Source organism: Crinia signifera, chromosome 5, assembly GCF_055691185.1.
Source record: "Crinia signifera chromosome 5, ASM5569118v1, whole genome shotgun sequence".
In the NCBI taxonomy this organism is placed as follows: domain Eukaryota; kingdom Metazoa; phylum Chordata; class Amphibia; order Anura; family Myobatrachidae; genus Crinia; species Crinia signifera.
Window position 1 is genome coordinate 114570579 of NC_139221.1, and position 12380 is coordinate 114582958.

The following is a 12380-nucleotide window of genomic DNA, read 5'->3' on the forward strand; positions in this document are numbered from 1 at the left end:
TGTAGGCACAGACCTTTGAAGCGGAATTCTCCAGTGAACATATCTAATTTAGTACTATGTTCCGGAACTTCTTCTATAGCAGAGATGTAAAGATTTCTAGTAAACTTGTGGTCAATAAGTCCTTTGAGGGGTTACTTAAGTATATTGTAAGTGTGCTTAAAATCAATGATATTCATAGGGATCCAGAAATAAAATGTAAGTCAATATGTGAGTATGAACTATGGTTATACTGGACAGTGAAACATTAAATTTAAAGGAGACCCACACTAAAATAGACTTGGTTATCTCATCAGTAACCTTAGCCACATGATAGTGAGGATAATGTTACATGCAGTATTAGGGGAAGCCACAGGAACAACAGTTATAGCTTTGTATAACATAATATTGTATACAATATGAACTAATTAGTAGTTTAGTCCTAAAGGGGCATACACACGGAGCGAAATTGTGCTATTTTCTAAGCAATCTGACTAGATTGCTTAGAAAGTAAGCACAGATCTCTCTGTGTGTATGCCCCGAGAGATTAATTATCTCTTGCTAACTAAGTCAGTGCATGCAGTCAAAATATAGTCTAATTGCTTAGCAAGCAATTTTACGCAGTGGCATACAGTTGAAATTGCATTGCATAGCACTGAACTTCAAATTGTACAGCATTCCTTGTATAGTTCAAATCGAACCTACACATCGCACTGTGTATGGGCACCTAGGGGGAAATTTACTATAGGAAATTTGTAAAAAAAATAGGTGTATTTGTATCCAGAAATACACTTATTTTTGACATTTACTATCCCGAAAATACGGCAATTCGTATTGATAGCACATCAATACGAATACGAATTGCCGTATTTTCGGGATAGTAAATGTCAAAAATAAGTGTATTTCTGGATACAAATACACCTATTTTTTAACAAATTTCCTTTAGTAAATTTCCCTACTTATGTCTATGTTATATTGCATTGTTTTAAAATGGGGCATAATAAACTAATTCACATCATTTTACAGTGCAGTGAATATAGTGGCTATCGGGAGTCCTATTTTTAGTGCCCTATGTAGAGAAACGAAGATTCAGTTGCCCAGGGTCACTAGCATCTGCCTTATAACTTGTTACAGATTTTAATACGTCGATATATAAAAACAGTGAAGTAGTTATGCTAGCAAGCAATGTTTAAAATGTGAAGTTTACAATTAATAAATGTAAGTGTGTGTGTGTGTGTGTGTGTGTGTAAGTTTTGTTTTTTGTAATAATATAAGCATGTTATTAAAAGTATATGGAACAATTTATAAAATCTACCTGAAATGGGGCCTACACACGGGCCGATTTTTAAGTTTTCTAAGCGATCTCACTAGATCACTCCGTGTGTAGGGGCCATAGCGATAGTGATGCGCGGCTCCGGGCGTTGCTATAAACTGTTTGTTAACATAAGTATTTTCAACTATTAATATGATTGTGTACTATTCTATATACATTTAGATTGGAAGATTGCGAGCAGGGCCCTCCTACCTCCATGTCGCTTTGTTTCTACCCAGTTTAATCACTGTTGTTTCCAATTGTAAATAGCAATGGAATATGCTGCGCTATATAAGAAACTGTAAAGGTACTTGTTTCTTAGCACGGCCACAATCGCGGGCATCGGGGGTAATTTTTAGTGGTCTGCGATGCGACCGACGCGATGCCCCCGATTTCCCATTGAAATGCATTGAAAAAAGTCAAATCGCGTCGGTCGCATCGCAGGCGGCTAAAAAAGGCTTAAATCAGGGGTGTCCAACCTTTCACCTTCCCTGGGCCACATCAGAAGATGAAAATTTGGTTTGGGCCGCACATAAAATAAAATAACAGTAACGATACCTGATCATCCCAAAAAAACATAGAAAACATAGTTAACAGATTAAATTTACATGGAAATGAAGTTAGTGAGATGTTTGACATTGTTTCTCACATTCTGACACAGAGAATAAGCCGAAAATTCACATTCTGACACAGAGAATAAGCCGAAAATTCACATTCTGACAGAGAATAAGCCGAAAATTCACATTCTGACACAGAGAATAAGCCGAAAATTCACATTCTGACACAGAGAATAAGCCAAAATACACATTCTGACACAGAGAATAAGCCGAAATCCACATTGTGACACAGAGAATAAGCCGAAATCCACATTCTGATAACACATATGCCCCCACAGTGCCAGATAACACATATGCCCCCACAGTGCCAGATAACACATATGCCCCCACAGTGCCAGATAACACATATGCCCCCACAGTGCCAGATAACACATATGCCCCCACAGTGCCAGATAACACATATGCCCCCACAGTGCCATATGACACATATGCCCCCACAGTGCCATATAAGACATATGCCCCCACAGTGCCATATAAGACATATGCCCCCACAGTGCCAACACAAATGCCCCCACAGTGCCATATAAGACATATGCCCCCACAGTGCCATATATGACACACATGCCCCCAGTGCCATATGACACATATGCCCCCACAGTGCCATATGACACATATGCCCCCACAGTGCCATATGACACACATGCCCCCACAGTGCCATATGACACACATGCCCCCACAGTGCCATATGACACATATGCCCCCACAGTGCCATATAAGACATATGCCCCCACAGTGCCATATAAGACATATGCCCCCACAGTGCCAACACAAATGCCCCCACAGTGCCATATAAGACATATGCCCCCACAGTGCCATATAAGACATATGCCCCCACAGTGCCATATGACACACATGCCCCCAGTGCCATATGACACATATGCCCCCACAGTGCCATATGACACACATGCCCCCACAGTGCCATATGACACACATGCCCCCACAGTGCCATATGACACACATGCCCCCACAGTGCCATATGACACATATGCCCCCACAGTGCCATATAAGACATATGCCCCCACAGTGCCAACACAAATGCCCCCACAGTGCCATATAAGACATATGCCCCCACAGTGCCATATAAGACATATGCCCCCACAGTGCCATATAAGACATATGCCCCCACAGTGCCATATAAGACATATGCCCCCAAAGTGCCATATAACACAAATGCCCCCACAGTGCCATATAACACAAATGCCCCCACAGTGCCATATAAGACATATGCCCCCACAGTGCCATATAAGACATATGCCCCCACAGTGCCATATAAGACATATGCCCCCACAGTGCCATATAACACATATGCCCCCACAGTGCATTATAACACATATGCCCAACAGACCTGTATTAAGTTGCACCGTCTGCCCCTCCACCTTCAGCACTGCAGTGGGACCCAGTGCTGTCCGCCCCAAGACACCAGCAACACACAGCGCTGTACCGCCAGACATGCGTCCTTCCCTCCCTATGGCTGCCGACTGCACACAGACTAGAGTTCCCGCCTCCACCGACGCCTGACATAGTGTAAGCGCCGTACTCCAGTGCGCGGGTGCGTGGTGACGTCACCCGTGCACTCGCGCACCTCCGCAAAGGACTGCTGGGACCGGACTAAGTGCAGGAATCAGAAGAAACATCAATGTTCATGCCTGCAAAAGTGCACTGGGCCGCATTACTAGCCAACCTGGGCCGCATGCGGCCCGCGGGCCGCGGGTTGGACAAGCCTGGCTTAAATGGTCCAGACACGATGCCCCCGATTTCCCATAGGGAACAATGTTAAATGCCTCAATTTACCCAAATCATCATAGGAAACAATGGTAAATGGGCCAGAAACCCCCCAAAACACCCCTGAACAGTGAAATGGCCCTCCAAAATTAGTTTACGCCACCCCACGATCAACGTGAACCCGAAGTGTGGCGAGCGCAGCGGTACGCATTCTCCGACCTTTTCATACCCCCACTATCCACGTCGGCGTGGAGTTGAGAATAGAATAGTGTGCCGAGAATAGAATAGTCCCCGAGCCCGAAGCGTGGCGAGGGGACGCGGATACCTTCACAGGTAAACGCGTCACTTCGCGGGCTTCACAGGTATCCGCGTCCCCTCGCGGGGCTCGCTGCACTCGCCACGCTTCGGGCTCGGTGGCTCGCTGCGCTCGCCACACTATTCTATTCTCAACTCCACGCCGACGTGGATAGTGGGGGTATGAAAAGGTCGGAGGACGCGTACCGCCGCCCCTCGCGGGTTCACTGCGCTCGCCACGCTTCGGGTTCACGTTGATCGTGGGGTGGCGTAAACTAATTTTGGGGGGCCATTTCACTGTTCAGGGGTGTTTTTGGGGGGTTCTGGACCATTTACCATTGTTCCCTATGATGATTTGGGTAAATTGAGGCATTTAACATTGTTCCCTATGGGAAATCGCGGGCATCGCGTCGGTACCATCGCACCCGATTTTTTAGTGCATGCGATGCCCCCGATTTTTACTCACGATGCCCACGATCATGATCGGTGTGGCCGTGCTAGGAAACAAGTACCACTGTAAATAAATACATTTAGATTTTTATTTTATTTTTGCTTTTAAAGATTAGACAAAATTATCTAAATACTGGTGAAAATAATGAATCACTCTGTTCCTAACTGCAGCATTTTGCTTTTATTAAAATCATAAACTTCACTAACCCCCTTTCACACATACTGTACAGTATGCTCCTTTTTTCCAATGACAAGAAAATCGTGGGTTACTGCATGTTAACCCAGTAATTCTATCCAGTGGAAATGGCTCAATACTGTGTCCAGTTACCAGTGTATATAGGCAAACCAGGTCAATCCGACATGGGACCCATTTACAGTACAGGAAGAGCTGGCATTAGGAGATAATTCCATCACCAAGAGCTGCCAATGCTGACATAGGCAGTGACATTGCTGACCCACAATAAGCCAGATCCTGCTGGCAATTTAAAAGGGGTCTCAGCTGGGTCCCATTCAGGTTGAAGTCCACTCAAAAATTCAGAGAGCAACACAGCACTTTGGTCTTTGGTGAAAAAAAATTATATATATAATGTGTGTCTTTGAGTCTCCGAAACACTACCATCTGCTGGCAGAAAGTGAATCTACATCTCTTTCTCACACATGCACAAACACAGAATATAGCAGACTAGCTTTCAAACCTTTTGCTTCGAGCGGGCTTACTAGTAATAATATATAATAACTATTTTGTACTCTATCAAATATAAGTATAACTGCTGCAGGGAAGCCTTGAGAATACTGGTTTATATACAGTTATAACTAGCATTGTTTTTCAATGCCAAATGTGTATAAGGCCACTAAAGATTAAGATCAACACGGTATAAAATCTATTCGGCTTGGGCACCGGATGACTGTATGTATGTTTAATACAGGACTATTTTTGTCATAACTGAAAGTAGAAACACCCACTTAATTTTCTGCAGCCATGTCATTAGCTACTTACTAAACACCAAATTTGAAGCATCGGTTACATGCTTCAGTCTTAGGGCTTATACACACTGGGCAACTTTGAGTTGAAAGCAGCTCAGATTACTCATCCGAGCTGCTTTAGCTTGAAAGCCGCCCAGTGTGTACGGGGCAGCGGTAAGTGCAGATGCACGCTCCCGCATCATTGCTGGCTCGATGTGGACAGTTTTCCACAGCGTTCTGCTATGGAAAGTCATCCACCCCACCAACCCCCGAGGAAAATCGCCAAAACACTTCCACTGAGCATTTTTCACATCCCATCGATTTTTCCCCATCATCTCCCACCATACACAATGGGCCTTTTAACTTGTTTAACCATTTAAATGCATCTCTATTAGTAAATAAATCACTAGATGGCTCAAAAAGACCAAATGGTTATGGATCATAGATCGACAGTCAAGATGTCGACAGACAAGATGGTCAACACAGAAAAAAAGATTGACACAAGCAAAAAGTCAATGTGAGGCTTTTAAATTTTGGTTGGTGTTTATGTGTTTAGGCAGATATTGACACCATATCAGTGTAATGTGCTCCCCCACTATGCTTGTATGCTTCGGGCACACTATTATATTATCCTTCTATACCCACCGGTTACCGCTATTCAGGAGGTGGGAAGAGGCCAGGCATCTCCGTTGTAGGAAATTTCATTGCCTCTGCAACAGTTGGTTAGTGTGGCAGTTGGTTAGGGCAGCACCATGAGTGTTGCAAGCTCCTGATGGTGGGAGCTATAATCCAATACTGCATCCTAAAATGTAGGTTGGATCACTACAGCTGGAGATGTCTGCTTGTAATAGACGCCTACTGTAGCATTTCCATACAGCGCTATCGCTGCTTCTGTCATTGCTGTTACCAAGGAATCAGCAGTGACTGATAGCAACTCCTACTGCACCTGATAGCCCCTCCCCTCTTTTGTTTGAAGATTACTGTGAAGTTTTATCAGATTAAAACAAACAATTACAGTTGTTCCCTATGTAGTGTTCTGTGAGAGCAGAGAGAGAAAGTATTATTATGTAATACTTTGTAGTGGTACAGAATTGTGTCTTAGCTGCCATTTTGTAAGGTATTATGTTTCTGTTGCAATGGAGTTGACATTTTCTTAAATAATTGCACTGTAGTGGCATGCTTACTATTTTGTGGCACTCTGGCAGCAGTTCCCACTGTGGGAGCCACTAGAAGGAGTGTTTCTGCTTTTTGTGTTTTCCCTGTGATTGGAGCTGAGGCATCTCTGGCTTGGCACTTTATTATCACTAAGAAGTTCAGATATCTCGACTATAGACTCTCCTGTCATTTTCTTTTTAATACCTCCATTGTGTGAAAGCTGTCTCAACACAAGACACACACACACACACACTGTAACATACATTTTTGTGAAGAACAAAAAAAGACCATACACGACTCTATATAACCACATTATTCAGTAATGCTAATAAAAACTTTAGGGGATTGTAAGGATGCTTACTGTTATATGTAAAGAGGTTTTTTATCCATAATATCTTCCTATAGGCTGCAGTTTGTAAAAATAAAGAAATAAAGAAATCAGGAAATGCTTGGATGCTCCTTATGAAATATATGATTAGCTTCCTCAAATAACACAAAATAACAAGAAGGGTTGCTATGTGAACATGTGTTTGATTGTATGTGTGGCATTTCCTGTCTTTCATGGGCTGGCCAGTGAAAAAACGTTGTAAAGTCTATGAAAATTGTCAAGTATTCAGAACTACCAATTTTATAGGGGACATAGCCCTGAGCTCAAGTGGTTCAAATCCTAGTCTTACTTTTTATTAATTGTTCCTAAAGAAGCTATGCCTTTAGTAAACTTTTATACATAAAGTATTTTATGCATGGTTGCAATTCATAGTGCAGTTTCCACACCCCAGTAGGGCAGGAAATACAGCCATGTCGGTTCCACCCCAATAAAACACATGAAAAATCCATGTTGACCTTTTGACTGTCGACCTTTCCAAAGTCAACCTAATGCATGTGTTGATGCAATGACCCTGTCGACTTAAAGCCATGTCAACATTTTCATGTGTCGACTTCAGTGGTCGACCTAAGGCCCGTCGACCCCATTCCATAGTATGGCAGTCCCATCAAATTACAAGACAGTCCTGATGGGGGTGGGGTGGGGGGGGGGGTGTGTGTGTCAGGTCATTAGGTCTACACCAACTAGGTCAATAAGCATTTGGTCGACAGGCAGCAAGGTCGACATGTGTCTAGGTCGACATGGGTGTGTAGGTCATTAGGTCGACACACGCATTAGGTCGACATGGGCTAGGTCGACAGTAAAACAGTCAACATGGGGTTCTCCACTGTTTTTTGTGCCGACAGGCGGTATTTCATGCCCTACCATCCACTAGGGCAGGGCTGGGCAACAATGGCCCTCCAGATGTTAATAAACTACACATCCCAGGATGCTTTGCATTAGTTTTGCTATGTGGCCATGCTGAAACTGGTGCAAGGCATGCTGGGATGTGTAGTTCATCAACATCTGGAGGGCCGGTTTTGCCCAGCCCTGCACTAGGGCATGGCGGAAGATTAAAATAGTGTGCTGAGCGTAGCAAGGCACCGTGCCAGAAGCATCGGGAGAGATGCGAGGAGATGGGGTGCACTTCAAACGGTGTCCATGTCGACTTTGTCGACATTCGGGTTAAAAAAGTGAAAACCCCATGTCGACCTAATGCTTGTGTGGACATAATGTCCTGTCGACATTGACCCATGTCAACCTTCCTGCCTGTCGACCTAGTGGTGTCGACCCAATGCTTGTTGACCTAGTTGGTGTAGACCTAACAACTCACACTCCTGATGGGATGCAATTAGATATAAATGCTACTGGAGGTTGTGTGGGTGTTCCTGAATATGATAGGCTTGCCTGTAGAGGTGAGTTTTCAGGGAACAATTGAAAGTTTGGAGGATAGAGTAGAGTCTTAAGGGCCCTACATACGCAGAGATTTGTGCCCGAGATTCATAACGGGAGATTCAGCATGGGAGATTTCACTCTCTCAGATAATGAGCCACATACAGAGAGATTTGTGTCAGAGATTCATAATGGGAGATTCAGCATGGGAGATTTCAAAACTGTCACAGAAAGTGAGGTAAGACACTGCACTTCATCACAAAAATAATGTTATATGGTATAGACATCTACCACATAAATAATGTATTCTTTAATAAGTGTTCTTTCACCTCCTCCTAGTATGCCCCCCCCCCCCCAAAAAAAAAGATTAATCATTGGTGAATAGTGGAACCCCCCCTCCCCAAAAAGTGTAATCATTGGTGGCTAGTGGTTCCCCCAGAACCCCTACCCCCCCCCCCATTTGCAAACATTTAAACGTTGGTGGCACAGCTCTTTTACTCCGGCTTCAACAGGAGTACCTCTATACGGCTTTGTCGCTGATTACCCCTATCGTAACTTTAAAGGGGTCACAATGTCCGGAGGTATAGATGTCCTGCAAATGAAGGAGGAAGATGTCCTCAAGTTCCTGGCAGCAGGAACCCATTTGGGTGGCACAAACCTTGATTTCCAAATGGAACAGTATATTTATAAGCGGAAAAGTGATGGAATTTATATTATAAACCTGAAGCGAACCTGGGAGAAACTTCTGCTGGCCGCACGTGCCATTGTAGCCATTGAAAACCCAGCTGATGTTTGTGTGATTTCCTCCAGGAATACTGGCCAGCGAGCTGTTCTGAAGTTTGCTTCTGGTTGCAGAGCCACCCCAATTGCTGGCCGCTTCACACCTGGTACTTTCACCAACCAAATCCAGGCTGCTTTCCGTGAACCACACTTATTGGTTGTGAGTGATCCACGAGCTGATCATCAACCTCTTACTGAGGCTTCTTATGTCAACATTCCCACTATTGCCCTCTGCAATACAGATCCACCCCTGCGCTATGTAGATATAGCAATCCCCTGTAACAACAAGGGTGCACATTCTGTTGGCCTTATGTGGTGGATGCTGGCTCGTGAAGTCCTGCGTATGAGAGGCACAATCTCGTGAGCATCCGTGGGAGGTCATGCCTGATCTCTATTTCTACCGTGATCCTGAGGAGATTGAGAAAGAAGAACAGGCTGCTGTGCTGAGAAGGCTACAACAAAGGAGGAATATCAGGGTGAATGGACTGCACCAGTTCCAGACTTTCCTCAACCGGAAGTTGCTGACTGGTCAGAAGGGGTGCAGGTACCATCTGTACCCATTCAACAGTTTGCCACAGAGCGCCCAGATATCCCAGCTGCTGCAAAAGTTCCAGCAGAAGACTGGAGCTCCCAGCCAGCTAGCACTGATGATTGGTCCGCTGCTCCAACTGCACAGGCATCTGAGTGGGTGGGAACAACAACTGAATGGTCTTAGAACGCCATTGATGTCGCTTATGTTCAAAGGTCATACTGGATATTGAAATAAAATACGATTTGAATTTGGAAAAAAAAAACGTTGGTGGCACAGTGGGGACCGACATAGAAAATACTTACCAAGTCCGGGATCCAGCGTCGCGTCCTTTAAGTGCTACAGACAATAATTTTCTATAATAAAAAAAGAATAATAAAAAAAATTGCATAGCCTCCCCCCCCCCTCCCCAGGCATGACCAGCCCCAGGCTCTTTGAGTGGTCCTGGCTCCCAAAATACGGATGACAAAGTGAGTGGTGGTCCCCCGGATTTTTGGGACCAGCACCAGGCTCCTGAGCTGGCCCTGGTTTCCAAAATACAGGGGACAAAATGAATAGGGGTCCCCCGTATTTTGGGGACCAGCACCAGGCTCCACTAGCAGGGGGTGTAATGCCATAGCCAGGGGACACGCTTGATGGGGTCTCGTGGCAAAAGCATTACCCACCCTAACTAGTCACCCAGACCGGGAGTTTTTGGGGACCCCCAAATAAGGGGGTCCCCCCTCTCCAGGGCACCCCAGGCCTGGGCTGAAGCCCGGGGCTATCCCCTGGGCGGCGGGTGCAGGGTTGATAGCTTGTTTAACAGTAACATTGTCTTTTACAGTAGGACTACAGGTCCCAGCAAGCCTGCCCCACATGCTGGTACTTGGGAGAACCTCAGGTACGAGCATGTGGGGCATTAAAGGCCCGCCGGCACCTATAGCCCCCCTGTAAAGGAAATATTAAAATAAAAACACAAGCACAGGTTTTAAATGTTTTATTAAACTGCAACTTGTCTTCACCCAGGGGGGCTTCTGGAAATCAGTCCAAGGCCCCAAAATTCCTAGTGGCACCCCACATACTTGGAGAGTAGACAAGCTTGGAAAACACAGAAGACTGAAACACTGAAGGACAGGTGCATGTTAGATAGGAGGAGCAGATGTACAGTATTAACCCTTTGAGTGCTAAGTACATTTGCCAAAATAGTTGCGAAAATTGGCAAGCTAACATTTTATTCATCATAATGTCCTGTACTGGTTACCTTATATCTTTTTTTTTTTTATGCATTTTTTATTTGAATTGATATAACAAATGTGAGTGACGGTGGCATTTTTAGCGGATATTTTGTACATCTCTACAAATACATATCAGGTCAGTTCACAGAACATCTCAGCGTTGCTGTCAGAGCAGGGCCGGTGTAAGGCATCTCAACACCCTAGGCAAAACCTCAACCTACTCTTCCCCCCCCCCCCAAAAAGAAAATCATGTGGTCTTCCCATCCCCTACTGGGAAGGTGGGCAAGTACCCTGCTTTCCCTAGAGGCCATTTGCACCCTCCCCTTTGCCTCCCACAACAGAGTACAAGGAGGGGGGGGGGGGGCAGCAATGTAGGGAAGTATGTCTCAAGGGAAAGTATGGAGGTGAGGTCTTAGACGTTCTACAGTCGCAACCTGCTTCTCATAGATATCCTTGATTTTTTGATTTGCAGACTTGGTGGCGCCCCCCCAGATCCCGGCGCCCTAGGCAAATGCCTAAAGCTGCCTAATGGTAGAGCCGGCCCTGTGTCAGAGATGTGCAAAATATCCCCTAAAAATGCCAAGGCCGTAGTTGAGGAATATGAATCACTTTAGTTATTGACGGCAAGTGATCTGAAGTTAATTAAATGAAGTTTAGTTAAATGTTGCGCTAAAAATCCCCCCCCCCCAAAAAAAAAATGGTGATCTGATTTACAATAGCAGGGCCGATAATTATATAGCAGCAATAAATTACTTTGTAAGTGGCTTCGTTTGTGTCTAATAAAGTATGGAGGTACTGTATAAATAAATATTACTTTTAAATAGGAATATAAAAGTATTTTAGCTTTATGCATATGAAAATGCGAAATCTTGCTCAAGTGAGAGATGATGGGTAGACCTAGGAACTGTCCTGAAAAGCACACAAGGCACATGCAGAAGAAGGTCTTCATAGGAATGAAGCTTAAAAGCATGGTGTACTTGCTGACTTTTTGGTTGGCACCAATGGAAGGGACAGCACTCGAAGTGTGGGGGGGTTGTCAATGCTGTAATTGCAATGTTAAAAGGGAGAAAGTCCATAATGGTATAATTGAGGATGAGTCGTATCTGTTTCTATGCATCAAGCCTTCTGGATGCTTACCTATTTTTTCATATTGTCCGGGAGAGGCACCCAAGATTCAGTAGTTTCCTGGACATTCCAGTAGAATAGGCAAGTATGAGTCATGAGTGTCAGAGTATTTTCAAATGTTCCTGCTAGCAAGGAAACTTTCCCCAACTCCCTCAAAAAGAGTTGCGACAAAATTCATTTATTTTTATATTTTAAAAACGAATATATATATATATATATATATTTGAAAAACGAATGTAAAAATATAGCTTCAGTATCAGCAGTAGCTGTTCCCCAGCCGCATGCCATTTAATGTGGTCTGTACTGACTACCGGTGATCTGTGTTATAGTGTTTTTATATGATGTATACATTCATTTTTAAATGGCAAACTGCCTTACATTGCAAGTTCCGCAGATGTGTCTAATTATGTATTTCACGCAGCAGCATTCCAGGTTTTCTAAATGCCCTGTTACATATAATGTTACTACTGACCTTTGCAGGTTTAGG

General features: G+C 44.2%; 1 protein-coding gene and 1 pseudogene across 3 annotated transcripts in view; both read left to right on the forward strand.

Moving 5' to 3' along the window:
• The window catches only part of ATXN1 (ataxin 1), a 309499-nt gene that overhangs the window by 79834 nt on the left and 217285 nt on the right, over positions 1-12380 (forward strand). The window lies entirely within an intron of this gene.
• LOC146080506 (small ribosomal subunit protein uS2 pseudogene) lies at positions 8741-9819 on the forward strand (annotated as a pseudogene).